The sequence below is a fragment of the Phacochoerus africanus genome, chromosome 6 (genome assembly GCF_016906955.1).
Source record: "Phacochoerus africanus isolate WHEZ1 chromosome 6, ROS_Pafr_v1, whole genome shotgun sequence".
NCBI lineage: Eukaryota > Metazoa > Chordata > Mammalia > Artiodactyla > Suidae > Phacochoerus > Phacochoerus africanus.
Window position 1 is genome coordinate 75,520,370 of NC_062549.1, and position 16,961 is coordinate 75,537,330.

A 16,961-nucleotide genomic window follows, 5' to 3' on the forward strand; every position below is an offset into this window, starting at 1 on the left:
GAACGTTACTGTGAAGTAACCTGTAGGATTTCACCCGACCTTCCAGGACCCCATTGGGAGGGGTCTCACTGCCCTTAGTCCTCGCAGCTGCTTAGCCTTCTCTGGCTGTAAGGTTTCTCAGTCCTTCAAGACCTCGAGTCGTGAGGGGAGGGCAGCAGCTGTGAATCTGATCGGGCTCATCTGATGTTTTCTTCATGGTGACATAGCGGGTTTTGGAATGAATACTGCAGAGATGGAGCTCCCTTCTTGTCACTTCATCTGGGAGTGGTGTCCCTGGTGATGGAACGCTTCCTCACATGGCTGACTCTTTGCAGGCCTCTTATGGCAAAGTCCCTCTTTTGCCAGTCCCTACTCTATTATCTGGAAACAAGTCACTATGTCTATCTGTCCCCAAGGACCTGGGAGTTGGCGAGGGTGGGGTGGAGGGAGAATGAAGTGCCATCTCCTGGAGGGGGGGAGTATTATCTGGAATTTGTCTATGAGAGCTGTCTCCTCGCTTCCATTTATTTGTTTATTCAGTCTTTTGGGGTGCGTGAGAAAATTTTTTTTGTATGTATATCTGGTAAAGGGCTGGTATCATGGATGCGTCTAACATACAATTTTTTTTTTCTTTTTAGTTTTTACAAAGTCAAAATATCAGTCTTTTTCCTTTTTTTATTGTAGTGGATTTACAATCTTGTGTCAATTTCTGCTGCGTGGCAAAGTGACTCAGTTATATATATAGGTATATATGTACATTTTTAGATATTCTTTTCATCATGGTCTGTCCCAGGGTTTAGATATAGTTCCGGTGCTGTACCAGCAGGACCTCATTGCTTATCCATTCTAAATGTCACAGTTTGCATCTACCAACCCCAAACTCCCTGCCCATCCCACTCCCTCCCCGTTGGCCCCCACAGTCTTTTCTCTCTGTCAGTCACTTCTTTCCATCAGCTTCGATCACTTTACTCGTTTCAGACTTGGGGTTACACATAAACAAGGGGCCTACAACTCAACCCCATCTTCTGGTTGGAGCATCTGAGGCCCTGAAGTGTGTGTGGGGGCCGAGCGCGCCCGTGGGGCCCAGCAGTGGGCTTTCTGATGCTGGGGGAGCAGGAACCTCATTATAGCCTCTCCCTAGACACCTCCTGCCGCCAGCCAGCACAGCCTGTGCTGTTACCACTCCCTACAGAGGAGTGGATAAATTTTGAGGATCTAATGGGGGTTCCCACGATCCCTCCTCAGGTTTGATAATCAGCTAGAAAGCCAGAAAAATAAATAAAATAAAAATAAAACATAGGAGAAAAAAACAAGAATTTTTTTTTTCACTTAGGAAATTACAAAGGTTATAGGAGCTCTGGCCAGGAACTGGGGATGGGAGACCAAAATACATATTTATTTATTTCTTTTTTTGTTTGTTTGTTTTTGTTTTTTAGGGCTGCACCCGAGGCATATAGAGGTTCCCAGTCTAGGGGTCGAACCAGAGCTACAGCTGCCGACCTACACCACAGCCACAGCAAGGCCAGATCTGAGCTGCGTATGACCTACACCATGGCTCATGGTGGCCCTGGATCCTTAACCCACTGAGCGAGGTCAGGGATTGAACCCACATCCTCATGGTTACTAGTCAGGTTTGCTACCGCTGAGCCACCACAGGAGCTCCAAAATACGTATTTCTTATTACTTTACAATATTACATGCACTTTAACATATAGGTATCATTCAAAAAATAGTAATAGGGAGACACATACATCTACTTCTCACCTTAATACACAGAACACTGCCAGTATTTTGAGGTTTCTTGAGTACCGTTTCATAAGTTATTTCCCAACTTTTCTCAAAAGTCATTGCTGCCTCAGCCTTTTGTTTATTAACTTTCCTTCCTTTAGATTTTTACCACATATGTATGCATCCAGAGACAATAGTGGAGGCGTTCCCTTCGTAGCGCAGCAGAAACAAATCTGACATCCATGAGGTTGCAGGTTCCATCCCTGGTGTCGCTCAGTAGGTTAAAAATCCAGCTTACGCTGTGAGTTGTGGTGTATGTAGTCTGCAGATGAGGCTCAGATCTGGCATTGCTGTGGCTGTGGTGTAGGCCGGCAGCTACAGCTCTGATTCGACCCCTAGCCTGGGAACTTCCATATGCCACTAGTTCAGCCCTAAAAAGACAAAAAAAAAAAAAGACAGAGACAATATTTGAATTTTTCTAGTTTTCTAGAAATGGGTTCTTAATACTCTATGTGTTTTTACATGAATTCTTCTTTTTCCTCAACATAGTATTTTTAGATGTTCATGCCTACATCAGTTTCTTTATCACATTCAGTTTTTTTTACAGTAATTTAACTTCTCCCTTCATCAGTTTTTTGCTATGATGCATAATGCTAAGACCAGGCTTCCACACCTGCTCTGTTAGACAAGGGCAGGGGTTTCTCTAAGGAACACAACTGCAGGCAGGGGCAGGGGGAGATGCTTGTTCTTGTATGTTTTCACCTTCAAATTTACTAAGTAACAGCAGAAGGCTTTCTTTTCTTTTGATTGTATCAATTTACAGGCTCATAGCAGAGCTTAAAAATTCCTGTTACCCTACAACCTAGAGGTACTTTGGTATTGTAAATTTATGTAGTCGCTGTAAAATGGCATTTCAGGATGGTTTTAATGTGTTGAAATTAATGAGATTGAGCATTTGTTGATGGGCCTTTTGTGTTTCCTCTTCTGGGAAATGCCTGTAAAGTGCTTTTCTAAGTTTCCAATTGGGTTTTTATTGTTTTCTTATTAATTCTTCAAGTTCCTACATTCTGGATATTGATCTTTTGACAATTGTAAGTCTTAAAAATGCTCTTTTTTCCTTTAGTTGTGGGTTGTTGTAGTGTGTTCTTCCTGCTGAAGTGTCTTTTTTAATAAACAGAGATCTTAACTCACATATACTTGAGTTTACTAATATTTTCCTTATGGTTTACGCTGCCTTCTTTTTAAAAAAAAAAAAATTCTGAGATCTAAGTTATAAAGCAATTGTCTTAAATTTCTCTCTAAATAAATACCAAACTCCCTCCATACCATTTACTGAATATTATCTCCTTTCTTTACGGAACTGGGACAGCAGCTCTGCCAAGGTCAAAGTTCAGCATATCTATTTCTGAACTTTCTCTTCTCTTCTGTTGACTTAGCTGTATAGCAACACACCAGAATCACAATGTCTCTATTACTAGTTATGATTTCCAGGCAGCCACGTCTTTTATCACAGCTACCACCTTACACCTCCTATTAAACAATATAGTAGGTTGGCTCTTTGGGGTTCCCATTTTATCATATGAATAGAACCAGTTTATCAAGTTTCATGCAAAATCCGACTGGGATTAAGCTTGGAAAATTCACTAACATCTTTACAATATTCAGTCTTCCTGTCAGTGATGATGAAATGTCTTCAAATATCCTTCAAGAAAGTTATATACTTTATTTTTGTAAAGAGCTTAAATCTCTTTTGCTGGATTTATTCCGAGATATGAACCTTTTGACAATCTTTACAGTGGTTACTTTTTTTCAATGTTGCATCCTTTAAGTGTTCCTGGACCACCAGCTTTGAGAATGCCTGTGCTTTTATATTTAGAATTGTTCCCAGTGAGAAATGTGTTCCACCAGCACTCGGGGCAACTGTCAACCTGGGGCCACTTTTAATTAGATGTTCAGTTTGGGGACTTGCAGGCCACACAGGTAGTGGAGATTCTGGTTGCAAACGGTGCACCTGCTGGCTTATGATTAAAAGAAGAGTCCCAGGCAGCATGTGACGTAGCTGAGCAGATCTCCCGGGCTCTGCCTGGGTGCCCTTTCCATGGGTACCTCTTACAGACTAGGTGGGGCCACCAAATTCAGGCAGATGTCCTTGAACAAACACGGCTCCTGCCCTATGCAGCCGTGTGCAAACCTGCCCCTGGCTAACACGGCTTGTCTTCTTTTATCCTCAGCTCTACCAAGCTGAAAAGGGATATGTTTTTTTCATTTTTAATTAAATTAAGCATTTTTAGGCATTTTATCCTAGGAGGAGATTTTCTGTCCATCTAGTCTTCCATGTTGCCAGAAATAAAAGTAATTTATTCCCCCTCTCCCCCCGCTTCTTTTTATTTAGAAAAAGAATAAAGAAATAACATTATTTGACACAATGTTCTTAATGAATTCGTGTTGATTCCACATTGTCTTTAACGGCTCACAAACATTTTGGTTAATTGTCATTTTTTAAATTGTGTGCTAAAGTCATCCACCTATACTTGCTATGTCTGTGGTTTCCCCCTTCAACAGGGAGACAAAGTGCTTTCTTCCAGTTTTGGAATCTCTCCCAGGATTCATGCTTTTCCAGTAATTTCCCGGGGAGACTCTGATGTCACACCTGCCATCTCTTGTCATATCCTGGATGTAATTTATTTGGGCCTGGAAACTGGAAATCCAAGCAATGCTCTCTTACCTCCTCAGGGAACATGAGTGGAGTGTTCCCTCCACTTTCCCCTTGCAGCCCCCAGTACCAGAGTTCAGGGCAAGCTTGAGGGAACATAGGCAGGACTGACGTTTGAGCTGGATTTCCCATCCCTGAACCGTGTGCATGACCCCCTGGAGCTCTAGATTCTAGGACCAGCCCTGGCTGCCCTTTAATGCAGAAGCCGAGAGGGAGTGGGGCCTGGGGAGCTGCATTCTAACAGATCTCCCTGTGGGTTTCTGATGGCACAAAGCTTAAAAGCTCCTGTTTTAAAAGGATGAACATAGCAATTCCAGGCATAATGACAGTGAAGGAAAATCTTGCTGCATCTCTGTAACAACATCTCTCAGTGGACAGCTCCGCCCCCTCCAAGCTTTCTCATCCTTTAGGGCATTGACAACCTGAGAGAGAGAGAGAGAGAGGAGGAGAGGCATCCAGAGACAGAGACAGAAGCAGAGACAGAGAGAGGAAGGGCTGAGGGGCGGCTGTGTGCCACCAGTGAGCTAGCCAGGAACCCGCAGAAACTCTACCATTTAAACTTCACAGCACTCCTTCCACCAAAAGTAATCAGTTCACCGGTGGGGGTGGAGTAAACTTACCCAAATCACATATTTAGTGTCTGGGTAAGAAAGCCTCTGCATTCTTCCCTGCACCACACTTCTGTTCCTAACTGCTCCTGGTGTTCTCAGATCACACAAAACCTTATAAGCATTTTTGTTTTTGTTTTTTTCCTAATCAAATTGTATTTTTTTCCTATCATCTGAGAGGCTTAAATTTCTTCTGATACTACAAGGCAGTGGAGGTGTATGCATCTAAAATGCCTCTTTTCAAGTCTTTTCTTCTATTCCTTTTCCCCTTTGGGCAGACGTATGGAAGTCAAGATAGGAAAACTGGTAAAAGTGGGCATTTTTACATAACACTTGACATGAGCAGGGACACCTCTGCTCAGCAAAGGAGTCACTGGGACACTACCTCACGCAGCCCCTTTCACCCCAGTGCTTCACCTGGGCCGAAGTGGGCACTGCCATCTCATTGTCACCTAAAGCAACTAGAACTAAATTCCCCATCCCTCACTCAGTGTTTTAAACCATTCTTTTTGGAAGATTTCTAATGCTGGTATGACACAAATGCAATGTCCCAAAGCTATTGATTGTTACACAGTTTATCTCACACTTCAGCTCTTTTGATTTCGAAGTTTGCCTAGTAAAATGTCAAAGGGTGCTACTATTTTAAACAAAGCAAATTCTATTACACAGACACACAACAGGACAGAATTGAAGGGAGAAGCTATGTTTTAACCTAAGGCCACAATGTAATCATTTGTATTTCATTTCAAGTGGATTTCTCTTCTTTTACTGTAGGAATTTATATCATTGGTTTGTAGCAAGATAAATTTCTTTCCATCGACATTTTTCTTTCTCTTTCTAATTTAATAGAAACTGAAATATTTTAAAGCCACATTAATTTGAGTTAATGTTACTGAAACAATTAAATGCATATCATTATACATTTAGAATATCTAAAATATTCATAAAATATTGTGCCATGCTGCGATATTATAGCAACAGATGTGGTGATTCCCTGCTTATTCAAACCAATTGTGTCTTTGGCTTTCATCCCCTGTTTATAACAAAGGCTGATAAATATTTCCTAGGGTTTTTTCCTTCTATTAAGTGACTGGCTTCTCTGTTCTGTTTCATATTGGTTTTACCATAATATGTTGGGATTAAAGAGATTAAGATTCATTGGGTTTGTGTTTTAACCATATTAAAGCATTCATTTTCTACATAGATCTTCTTATGTTCTTTTAGAAAATGAGCTAACCAACATAATTATGTTTTGCTTATTGGTTCCTCAGTAGACTTTATGCCTTCACCAGTGTAATGTCCTGTTTCTTTTTTCCATAGGAAATACTCAGCAAATGAGTGGCACCCTTCAGTTACACCACTTTGGGAGGTTAACTTAACCGACTGTTTTTGTTTAAGTCTGTTAACTTTAATTGCTTGGTTTTAAAGACTCTGACTTGACTCTCATTGTACGAGAACCTTAGGCCAGAGTAGAAGCAAAGAGAAGCTTAAATTTCCCAGTAAAATCCATGTTTTAAGACAGGAACTATTTGTTGAACTTCCAACATCCAGTCCCCCAATCTTTTTTTCCCTTTCATGGCTGCACCTGCAACATATGGAGGTTCCCAGGCTAGGGGTTGAATTGGAGCTGCAGCTGCTGGCCTACCCCACAGCCACAGCAACGTGAGATCCGAGCCATGTCTGCAATGCAGCTCATGGCAAGGCTGGATCCTTAACCCACTGAGCAAGGCCAGGGATCAAAACCACATCCTCATGGATACTAGTCATGTTCCTTACCCCTGAGCCACAACAGAAACTCCGAGTCCCCCAGTCTTATCCAGGCATCCCCCCACCTCTGTGAATTTCTCTAAGGACTCCATACATCCAGCCTCTTGGGGCAGCTCTGGTGTTCAGTAGAGCCATTTCTGTCCTCCCTTGTGGATGCCTAAAAAAAAGGACTGTGATGAAACTCCCCCATAGCCCCTCCCACACTGTATCTGGCCCTCTTACCAGGCACACAACTCATGTATATTATATATTACTCATTTCTGTGACACTTGGGAGAGGGTTCAATAACAGGGAAATAAGCTACGCTGTGCATGATGAATAGACTTTCATGTGTCAGATTATTTATAAAGCCTTGTGAACAATGAAGGCTGATGTTAAGAACGAATAAGCCACACTCTAGGATACACGTGCACTTTTTCGGGGGGCCCAGCCCAGCCCAAAGCTCTGTTCGGTTATGCAGGGAGCCACGGCCCCCCTCCTCCCTCCCTCCGCTTTTATTTGACACCCAGAGAAGGGACCGCCAGCCCCCACCCACGCAGACGCTGAGATGAATCTGAGAGGAGTAGACGTAATAGCACGTGTCATCAACCTCTGAGTCACAGCAGGTTGGTTTGGCTCTGATGCCTCCTCTGACTCAGTGGCTCTGCTCCTGCAATTCGCTCTTTGTCCTGTGATCCAACACCACAGTGTCCTCAGTAGTAGCAAACGAGTCTGTCCTCGAACACGGACCCTTGTGTTTGGCCCAGATGATCCTCCTTTTCACAACCCGCTTCCCCACCCCAACCATCAGCTTCCATTTATCTTGGGGACCTCGGGCTTTCATTCTGGGCCATTCTGTGTAGCTGAACAGCTTGCATCACAGGGGTTGTTCACCTGAGTGTCCACCAAGAACTGAACTCCCAATGCAAGGAAATGATTCAATAAAACGAGCACTGTATAATATCTATAAGTCCATTCACACACTGGAACGTAAAGAGTGTTGCAGAGGATTTTAGTTCATGTTTAAAGAGTCAACGTGCTTCAAGCCTCTGGATCTGTCTGCTCAGCCTGGGATTTAGTTTTTATTAAAACGTGACTTAAACCCTTGAAGAAAAATGACTTGCGCTGAGCCAGTTATGACATGGTTTCCCCGACGCTGCTTCCTTAGAGCCTTTAAATGGGGGACACATTCGATTAATGAAGAAAGACTTTTCTTGAGACAGCTTGTATTACTTCAAGTTGGTGGCCTTGACATGGGACCTTTCTGAGAACGTGTGATGACCGTGGAGACGCACCACTCCGTCTCCCTCCAAAAGGACTGGCTTTGAGGTTCAGTGTCAGCTGTTGTACCTTCTCATCAGCTGTGGTGTTGGTGCCAAAGCCACACTCCCCGGTGGGCTCCCTGCAGGTACCTGAGCCCTTCCTCCCACACGGGATCCCTGTGACCAGCATCCTTCATCCAGGGACTGACTCCCCATCAGCTCGGCTGAGACCTTCTCAGGAAGCACTGCAGGGACCCCTGCATCTGATGCTCCTCCAGCTCTGCTTCCTTCTCTCTCTCCTCTGACAGGTGTCAGACCCCCATCCCTCTCCCTCCCTACTCCATCCCTCTCCCCTTCACCACTGCTGCCTATGGCCTCTGTGTCTAACTCTGCCTTAGCATCTGTTTCTCAGAGGACCTCAGCTGACACAGCTGCATTAGCCCTCACCCTTGAAAACTTTTGTAAAACTAATCCCAACATCGCAAGAAGCAAAGCATCTTCTTCCCACTCTGTGCTACAGAGCCTCACACACTTGGATGAAACTCATTCAAAGACAGACAAACAAAAAGCACAAAACCAAAGTCATCATCAGGCTGGTTGCACTTTGATAAGCCTACTCAGATGTAATTCGAAAATGGCTTATTTCAAAATCTTGAAATGTCGTTAAAAGAGAAATTATTTTCTCTAGAGTGTAGATAAAGGTATTATCAAAACATAAGCTAAATCTATGAAAGCAGAGCCTGGAGGGAAATTTGATTTGGGGTTTATAATCTTTTGCTTCTGGTGAACGGAAGGAAAAGTTGGGGTTATACGTTGTGATGTTAATTCAAAGTGATCTTGCTTTGGGACTGAGGCCGTGTTAACTCCCACTAAAGAAATATCAGAGAAAAGAAGAAAGTCAGAAAGGTGTCCTCCTTGTAAATCACAACAATGGATTCAGAAGAGACAGCCGGAGAGAGGCCAGAGGGTTAATAAACACTATCATTTCCGCTTCATATACCTGTCAAAGGTGGCAGACAGGGTTGGGGGGAAGTTCTCAGCTTCATTTTGTCTGGAAGATGGCTTCGAGAGACAAACATCCCGAAAAAGGAAAACTCCCCTAAACTACTATTTCAGGACAGTTGCCCAAAGGGTTCCATTTCTCGGTTAGGGTCTTATAATGCAGCTTTCTTTTGTTGTCTGCAAAAGCATGTTAATTTTTTAGAAAAAGAGCACATTGTTTGGCAGTTAAAAAGAATTGCTGCCTTAGGAGCTCTCTCAATTTCTTTGTGGAAAGAAAAAGTGCCCAATTGTCCCAGTTAGGGCTACAAAACTGAAGCTTCATCTGGAATTTGGTGATTATTAAGAGAAATGACTTGAGCCAAGATGTGCTTAAGATCTAGTAAATCATTGTTGCAATTTTCTTCCGAGCATGTGCTTCTGTGAAGCTCATGGAAGGTGCTGTGGAATGAAATCCAAAGTCGGCTGAACTGCATATTAATTTATGTACGTTCTATATTTTTAAAAATCCATGAAACCCTGAGAGTTAGCTAGGATTCTGATTCTTGGCAAATTTGTCCTATGAGAGGAAATAAAGACAAACTTACTGGGTTTAGTATGTTTGATTTTATGAAATGACTTCAGATAAGGTTTGAGCATAGATCCTGGGCAGGCAAAGTGAAGCTGGAGCAGGCTTCTGAGCAGGCGAAGGCCAAGAGACTGGTGAAGGTCAGACTTTCAAGGTAGTGGTCTGAGCCTGGGAAGCGCTGCCAGGAAGGCTGGTGCTGCTGCAGTAGCTCAGGAGTACGGTCCCAGGCCCACATCCAAGTGCGAGGTGTCAGAATTGGAAGGAGGAGAAAGGATGGAGCCTTGAAACTGTGGTCAGTGGTTTGGACTTTTGATGTCAAGTCAAAGAAACAGGGAGAAAAATTACTTTGCTTCCTTTCTTTTTTTTTTCCTTTTTCTTTCTTTCTTTTTTTTTTGTCTTTTTAGGGCAGCACCTGTGGCATATGGAGGTTCTTAGGCTAGGGGTCTAATTGGAGCTACAGCTGCTGGCCTACGCCACAGCCACAGCAAGGCCGGATCTGAGCTGCATCTGTGACCTACACCACAGCTCATGGCAATACCGGATCCTTAACCCACTAAGAGAGGCCAGGGATTGAACCCACGTCTTTAGGACACTAGTTGGCTTCCTTCCCACTGAGCCGCAGTGGGAACTCCCACCTTGCTTTTTTCACCTAACTTCTTCTTTTATTGCTTGGGCCCCCATTCTTGATCCTCTTTATAATAGTAACAACCACAGCTGACATGTGTTCGGTGTTGGTTTCTTTTGATATATTTTCAAAAACATTTGGAAGAATCACAACAATTATTATCTCCCTCAATTTTCAATGCTAAGAAAATGAGACTCCCAGATATTTAGGGATTCATCCAAGAATTATAGCCAGTCATTAGCTGAGCTGGGACAAGGCATGTGTCTTCTCATGCTCTGTGTGCTGCTGTTGTTGTTTTAACTCTACCCCAGAGCTTTCCGTGATGAGTCGGGACAGAAGGCAAAGCACGATTCCACCACATGCTGGCAAGAGTCACCAGCTGATCATGCGAAAGAGCGCTGTGGGGCGGGCACAGCAGGTAAGGGTAGGGGGATGACACGGGACAACATATGGAGATAGAACATGATGGACAGGTAAGCCCTTAACTTCTGTTTTCCCAGGAAGGGGTTAAACCTCCCTTCGAAATCAGCATCCACTCTCCCTGCCATGGCAAAGCAAACCTGGAAACCTCCAAACTAAGACTGTCAAGGCGTCAAAGGAAATTTCCTCTCCTGTGTTCTGAGGACGCTAACCATCTTCTTGCTCAGAGGGTGCTGAGAAAAACTTTCCTCTTTCCCATTGCCGGTGCGCTACTCTTTACGAGTTAATCACCAGCCTTCACCAGTGGTAACAATCGCAGACACAATCTGTGCCCACGTGGAAAATTGCAGCCCTCGAGGTTATCGTGTCATTGCCGGCCATCCAAAGGCATGCTCGCTGGCTTGTTGGAGGTCCAGACTCGCCCCCGAGAGGCGAGAAGTTTCCACCTCATTATCTTGAACAGCAGGAATTCTAAATTCTCTCTTAAAAAATAGGTCGGTGTTGGGGGGCACAGGAGGGCACTAAAGCTGCAACCATCTGGCTGGTGATGAGGGAAAATGGCTGTGTTATCACAGAAGGCCCAGCACCCGAAGTGGGTAATTAGTCATTTTAACACATTGGCATGTTTACATAATGAAACATCTATCAGTGGTGGGTTCTTAAATTTTATTTTATAATTTACATATGGTAGCACTGACTTTGTTGAGAGATGGGTCCGTGAGGTCTTTTTTTTTTTTAAGTTTTATTGAAGTCAAGTTGATTTACAAGGTTGTGATCATTTCTGCTGTACAACAAAGTGAGTCAGTCCTACCTATACCCACAGCCATTCTCTCTCAGAATCTTTTCCCACATAGATGATCACAGCGGTCTGTGAGATTTGATCCCAGCCGTAATCAAGACAGAAAAGTTCCCTCACTTCCAAAAACTCTCTACGTAAACATCCCCCAACCCCTAACCCACTAGTGACTGCTGCTCTATTTTCCATGCTATGGTTCAGCCTTTCCCAGAACTGCAGATAAGGGGCAGGATGGGGTATGTAGCTTTTCAGCCTGGTTGCTTTCAATTAGCAAGATCAGCAACAATTTAAAACATTTTAAGCAATAGCACAATTCCTAGGCTTCTGAGAACTAAGTCCTCTTCTGCTTCACATCTTCTGCAGGCGTGAACCGAGCTGCCATAGAGGAGGTGAGAGCTCTGCAGCCTGCTCCTCAGCCCCCAGCTCCTGCCACCTGCTTTAACCTTTTCATCCTAGAACTGAGGGCGCCGTGGTCCAGGGAGAAGCAGAGACGCAGAGTGCTCAGGGTGAGATCAGGGCGAGAATTCTCCAACCCTGATTCTACAAGTGATCCTCTCTTGACCTTACTTCTAGCTACACGGCAATGCAAAGCTTCTCCTAAAATGAAAACCCAATTTTAAAATCAGCTACATATAGCATTTATTCTGTAGGCTTCCCCTTCAATGTCAACTTCAAATGAAAATAAATCCTTAAAGAGGAAAAATAAGACAAATTCCACTATGACCAGTCTCTAACCTTACAGAATGCTTACCTCACATCTTTATCCATTTGGGCTGCTGTAACGGAACACCCTAGATGAGGGCCTTGAAACAGAAGACATTTCCCTCTCATGCTTCTGGAGGCTGGGAGTCCAAGGCCAAGGTGCCTGCAGATTCAAGCCTGGTGAGAGCCGGCTTCCTGGTTCCTAGATGGCCGTGTCCTCATAGAAGAGGAGGGAGCAAGGGAGCCTTCTGGGTCTCTTTTCCACGAGCACTAATCCCATTCTTGTGACAGCTGCCCCCATGACTTCCCAGAGGCCCCACCTCCAAATATCATCACACCCGGAGGCAGAATCCCACGGACGAATTTTAGGGAGACACAAATATTCGGACTATAGCACTTCCTATTATGCATCATATGAGATAGGGAACTGCTCCAGAATTTGAACAGTCCTCCCTAGAAAGTTTAAGGAAAACAAGCAGGTTGTGATTTAAGCAAAGAGCACAGATACCCAGCCTCTTGCGAGGTCTCTCTGATCCTCTCTTCAAGATCGGCAGAGACTTACACATCATGTAACTAATAAGCAACAATACCTGTATTGGCTTCCGTTTTGCATCTAACCCTAAAAAAACTTGACCCGGAAACACATCATGGTGTCAAGGTGGCATGTGTTTGAATGAGATTTAAGGGTTTCTTCACAGAACTCTCTGGTTTCCTTAATTAAGCCAGCCGTGGAAGTCAGGAAACGTGTCTCACTTCAGTTACTCAGGATGTCTGTACCTCTGTCCATCGTACCCTTTTCAGACCATACTCTGCCCCAAGTGAAACCATCTTCCCCAGCTCCTGCTAAAGAGAAAGCCCCTAAGGGTTGGGGACCCCCATCTGCCAGCATCCTCAACCAGAGATGGACTTGGACACAAGGGTCTCGGTCCAGAGTGTGGGTAATAAACCAGACCTGGGCTGGCACAAAATGACAAGCAGAGCCACCTGAACGTCTCCCTTGTAATTCAAATCAAACATTTCAAACTGAAGTGAATTCTGGTTGTTGGAGCCGAAAGGTCACGATGCAGAAGACATGATGAGGAAGCTGGGGTTGTGAGGAAGCAGAAACCTGGGAAGCAGATGATGTTGGATGGAGGGGGAGCTGAACCCTGTGGGTTGTGGTCAGTGTCAGGAGCTGACCTCTCCCAGGCCCATCATTTGGGGCTCCTGAGTCCTCTGTACCCGCAATCTGTGTCAACCATCCTGGTCCCATTGCTGGAGGCACTTGGATGGAGGTTCCCTGGTCTGTGAACCCAAGAGCTTTAGATTCTATTGCAACACACGCTGATGGCCAAGATGCCCTCACTGACAAGAGTAGGTGGTAGGATTTCTCAAGTACAAGTTCAAAGATCTGTCTCTTAGCACCAAGTCAGATTTAACATTATGTAGTGAATACATGAGGACAAGAAAGATGGCTTAATGAAATGCCTGAATAAGAATGTTTTAAATAGAGAGCTTCCTTTAAACTCTCAAGAGTAAGCAGCAATATAGACAATAACTCACAGATTATTTCCAGGTAGAATTCCAGGCACAATTGCTTTAAATAAAAGAAGAGGCACTTTTGCAATGAACACATGTATAGAAAATCATTGCTAAAATATTTAAGAATATTTTTCAACCCTTTAATATTTTTCTCATGCTTTCTTCCTTCTCCTGAGATGCTTTATGTATCATGTTTTGTTCTCAATTGCTTATTCATCCTTCAAGGGTCAAGTTAACACATTTTCTATCCAACTTTCCCAAGCGTCCTTGTTTTAATTGGTGTCCTATTTCAGAGTGTAACCGAACTTTTTTTTACAGTATTGATCACATTCTGCTTATATTACCATCCTTGCTCTGTTTGTATACTGCCTTTTCTCTCCTGTAAGTCTTTCCAAATCAGAGACTTTTTCCCATTTAGTGTTAGAAGAGGGAGAGACCATCTAGAAATGTTAAAGCATTTTTTTTTTTTTTTTGTTCACAGGTTCTCGACTGTGACGCTCCCCCCTTTTCAGCCATAGGCACATCGGCTTCCTCAGGAAGGAACAGGGTAGTTACAGCAGAGAAGCAAAAAGAAAGGGTCAATAGGCATGTCAAAGACAATATAGATCCGAGATATTTCAAATGACAAGAGAGCCTCTTTTTAGGGGAAAGAGGAGTACATGTAATCAAAAGATAATGCCGCAAAGACACAGGTGTAACACACAGGTAGCTGACAGTAGCGAGAATAAATAGAGACCTAGGCAATTCTGCAGGAGGGGATTGGGGCTGGCTGGCTTGTAAGGGCTGGGGGATGAAATAGACAAGAGGAGAGAGACCACAAGGGTAGACGAGACCCAACAGCGCTGCCTGGGCCACAGCAGCAGTGGCCAGCCCTGGGCACGAACACTAGGGCAGCACCAACACCAAAATCCCCATCTGCCTGAGTCTGCTTGGCTGCCAAAAAAACTAGACACTTACTTCTCACAGTTCTGGAGGCTAGAATTCCAAGACAAGCATTCTGGCCCATTGGATTCTCTGTGAGAGCTCCCTTCCTGGCTTGCAGAGGGCGGTCCCCTCCCTGTGCCCTCAGGCAGTGCTCGTGGGCGGGACAGGCTGGGGAGCAAGCCACCGGTTTCTCTCTTCTAAGGGCACTAATCCTGGTGGATCAAGGCCAGCTATGGACTGAATTGTGTTCCCTCCAAAATCCATATGTTGAGGCTCTAACCCCCAGGGCTACTCTGCTTAATCCCACTGGGCTGGTGCCCTTATAAGAAAAATAGGAGACATGAGAGCCAGTGCTCGCAATCTCTCCTTCTCTTCTCTCTCTTCCCCTCCCTCCCTCCCTCCGTCTCTCACTCTCTCTCTCTCTCTCTCTGCCATGTGAGGACACAGAGAAGATGGCTGTGTCTACAAGCCAGGAAGATAGTCTCACCAGAAACTATATCAGCCAGCACTTTGATCTGGGACATCTCAGACTCCAGAACAGTGAGAAATATTTATTGTCTGAACCACCCAGTTTGTAGAGTTTGTTTAGCACCTCCGAGCTGACCGATACAGAGCCTCATCTTTATGACCTCATGTGACTTTCATTTCCTCCTCAAAGCCCCATCTCCAAATACAGTCACATGGGGGTCAGGACTTCAGCATACGAATATGGGGGACACACATTCAGTCCACAGCAGGAGATATTTCAGTGGGGTCTGCGTGTGGCCTGCCCTAGAGCTCTCCTGGGAACAGTCTTCATGGACACCTGGAGAGGACTTGCCAACTTCACCTGCCTACACCTGCCCTGACTGCCTAGCAGGAACATGCCTACCTCCGCCACAGACCTAGCTCAGCCCACCCTAAACTGTTCCACGTGGGGAGCTCCTTTGTCAATGGCAAAGGACTCAAATAAATGCCTTCAAGTGGGGGGAGGGCCTCTGGGCTCCCTAAGCAACTGGTGGTGGTGCCACCATCCTTATGTTACATGTCAGCACAAGATTGAGATTTCTGTCTACCACTGAAAAGGCAGTAAAACACATCCTCCACTTCAGACTTTTCATTTTATACCCCTTATGTTGTCATTCTAGAAAGGTCTGTAGAGTTGGATTGCACAAGTTCCATTTTAAAATTGGTTAGAGGAGTTCCCGTTGTGGCTCAGTGGTTAACGAATCTGACTAGGAACCATGAGGTTGCGGGTTCGGTCCCTGGCCTCGCTCAGTGGGTTAAGGATCCAGCGTTGCCGTGAGCTGTGGTGTAGGCTGCAGACGAGGCTCTGATCCCACTTTGCTGTGGCTGTGGTGTAGACCGGTGCTACAGCTCCAATTAGACCCCTAGCCTGGGAACCTCCATATGCTGCAGAAGCCGCCCTAGAAAAGGCAAAAAGACAAAAAAAATAAAATAAAATAAAATCTTCTAGATACTTAAATCTGCAAAACAAGGTCCAAATTAAAAGAGATGAATTTTTTCTCAAGAGCTCAAGAAAACAGTGGGTGGAAAATGAGTAACACAGAACCACACTGCTGGCTGAGGAGAATGACATGATTACTTCAATGCTATTCTATGACTTATTACTTTAAACCCATGCTTAATTACCAGTAGTAACAGAGATTACTACTGAGGCATGGATAATTGAAGATTTTTCTAAATATTAATGTGGCCACAGATTTCCATATATATTCCCATTATAGCTTTCAGAGCCATACATCCATTTCACACTGTTTCACAAACAGTGACACAGACAAAAGCAGGTTGAAAAACTGGCCTGACAAACCCATAAAGATGTTTGAGAATTCACCATGGGCGTAGTTCTCTCCAACCTTGGCAGCACCATATATCGTAAGGATGTAGAAGGAATTCTGCTGAGAATGTTGAGTTTGGTTCAACCTGAATTAGAATCGATGGTTTAACATTGTTCTCCTGAGTCTATGAAGGTCTCTCCATCTTTCTTTTTCTTGTCCCCAGTGACAGCATCATGAGCACTCGGCAGGACCTTTTTGTGCTTCAGACTTAAGAGCCTTAGTTTTTAATGGAACGTTGCATCCTGGGAATGAGGATGACACTAAGGACTGGAAAGGGACATTGATGACCACTACATCAGTCACATGTTCACTCATTAACGTACGAAGCAGACATCTATTGTTTCAAGTTCAGAGACCTGTGTCTGTGTAAGTTCTCAAATAATCCTTCCTGGGTGAGAAAGGCACATTCTGCTGCCTGCCTCTCTGCCTTTCCCTCCCATCCTGCAGGTTGTCGTGAAGAGAGACACAGGCTAAAGTCCAGATGAGGGGCTTGGAAGCAATGTGGAAACTGGGAGGAAGGTGGTGGGGCGAG